The sequence below is a fragment of the Corylus avellana genome, chromosome ca6 (assembly GCF_901000735.1).
Source record: "Corylus avellana chromosome ca6, CavTom2PMs-1.0".
In the NCBI taxonomy this organism is placed as follows: domain Eukaryota; kingdom Viridiplantae; phylum Streptophyta; class Magnoliopsida; order Fagales; family Betulaceae; genus Corylus; species Corylus avellana.
In genome coordinates, this window is record NC_081546.1 from 10,230,178 (window position 1) to 10,232,576 (window position 2,399).

A 2,399-nucleotide genomic window follows, 5' to 3' on the forward strand; every position below is an offset into this window, starting at 1 on the left:
TTTTTTCTTACGTGTTAAAATTAGCACGTCAAAAATGTTTCTGACGTGTCATTTTCTGACACGTCAGAAATTTTTTGATGTGTCACTTTTAACATGTCAGAAATTTTTCATTCCTGACACCCATAATTGCCACGCCTGAAACACGTAAAAAATGCCTCGTCATAAGGATTTTCTGACGTGTTAGACCACCTAACACGTCAGAAAACTTGTGTCAGCAAAAATTTAGTTTTTTGTAGTGGATACTAAGTTCATCAGCTAAAGTAATATGCAGTTATCTCCTTTGATAGTCTCTTAAGAGCCAGGAAAACATATAAGAGAAAGAAACTTTGTCGAAAACCATCAGCCTTCTGTCGATCCAACAAGGTAGTTAATCGCTTTTTTTTTTTTTTTTTTTTTTTTTTTTTTTAGAGATTCAATGGCCTTTTGCGTTAGTCTATTACGGTGAATTAAAAAAATAAATAAAACAAGAGATTGGAGACTTTTCTCCGAGCAAAGACCTTAAAGTCTTCCAGATATCTAACAATATTGAACTTTGAATCATCATTAATTGCTGACGTCCTTTTTAGTTCATGACTTTGTAGGTTTTGAGATTTATCCCTCTATCAAAGGATAATATAACTTATATAACTATAAAAGACTCGATATCAGGAAGTGTACATGGAGCAACCTCTTGGTTTTGTTGATGCTAAATGCCCTGACTTTGTCTGCAGATTACACAAATCCCTCTATGGCTTAAAACAAGCCCTAAGAGCCTGGTTTACACGTTTGTCTCATGCCTTAATGGACATTGGCTTCACTGGTTCCCAAGTGGATTACTCCCTCTTTACTTATCATTACCAATCAGTTCACATATTCTTATTAATTTATGTAGATGATATTATCATCACCGGCAACCACTCATCCACCATTGACTGGTTAGTAGCTAAATTAAATATGGACTTTGCAGTGAAGGATTTGGGCCCTCTAAGCTACTTTCTTGGCATTCATGCAGTAAGGATTTCTTCAGGACTTCATCTCCATCAATCCAAATACATCCTAGACCTCTTACATCGTGTCAACATGCATGATTCCAAGCCCTATGCAGCACCTTGCACTGCTGGTTCCAAAATGTCCAAACATGATGGTGAACCTCTCTTGGATCCCACTGAATTCAGACATGTTGTTGGAGCCTTGCAGTATGCCACCCTCACACACCCCGACATAGCTTACTCTGTCAATCAGCTTTGCCAACACATGCACAAGCCCTCCATTGTGCACTGGATAGCAGCTAAGCGTGCTCTACACTACCTCAAGGGTTCCCTCACCTGTGGTCTCTACTATTGCAAAGGTTCCATCTCCATTACCACATTTTATGACTTGGATTGGGTTGGGAATCCAGATGACTGCCACTCCACTACTGGTTTTGGCATCTTCTTTGGCTCAAACATGATTTCATGGGCTGCTAAAAAGTAACATGTTGTCTCTTGGTCCAGTATAGAGGCTGAATATCGTTCCATGTCCATTGCAGTTGCTGAGGTGTTCTGGCTCCGTATGCTCCTTCGAAAGATCCACATCTCCCTCTTGACACCCCATATTTTATGGTGTGACAATTCTGGAGCCTTGGCCTTAGCTTTCAATCCCGTCTTCCATGCAAGGACCAAACATGTTGAGGTTGATGTTCATTTTATCCGAGAAAAGGTCACCAACAAAGACATCCAAGTGAAGTACATCTCCACCATGGATCAAATTGCCGACATCTTCACCAAAGGACATACAGCCTCCCGATTTTGCTTTCTTAGGGACAAACTGAATGTGGTTTCACTCCCCATCAGTTTGAAGGGGGGTGTTAAAGCCACATCACATGACATGTCAAATGATCCCTATGACATGTCATGTGCTTCACAAGATAGCATAGTTGACCCTCAATCTCCTCTATATAGAGATTTATGTTTTTGATGTATTTACTGCCTACCAAATACGTAGTGCAGTTGCTGTATTTATAAACTCATAGGATATACAATTTGTTTAGATATCTATATCTAGTTCAAATATATAATCTAGTCTTAGTGTTCTATTGCTATAAGAGGATTATGATAAGATTGTTTGATTATCTTGATCTGTAGCTTTATCTTCATCCAAGACTTTATTTTCATTTGAAATTCTAACTTCATGCTTATCTTCATGTGATCCAATACGCCCCCTCAAGCTCAACGTGGATGGTTGAACGTTAAGCTTGGTTTTGAGAAGAGTGAACCGTAGAGTTGCAAAAGGCTTGGTGAGAATGTCTGCTATTTGGTCTTTGCTAGATAAGAACTGGACTTCCAACTATTTTGCTGTGACTCTATCCCTAACAAAATGATTATCAATTGCTATGTGCTTTGTTCTAGCATGAAATATAGGATTGGATGTGAGATATATGG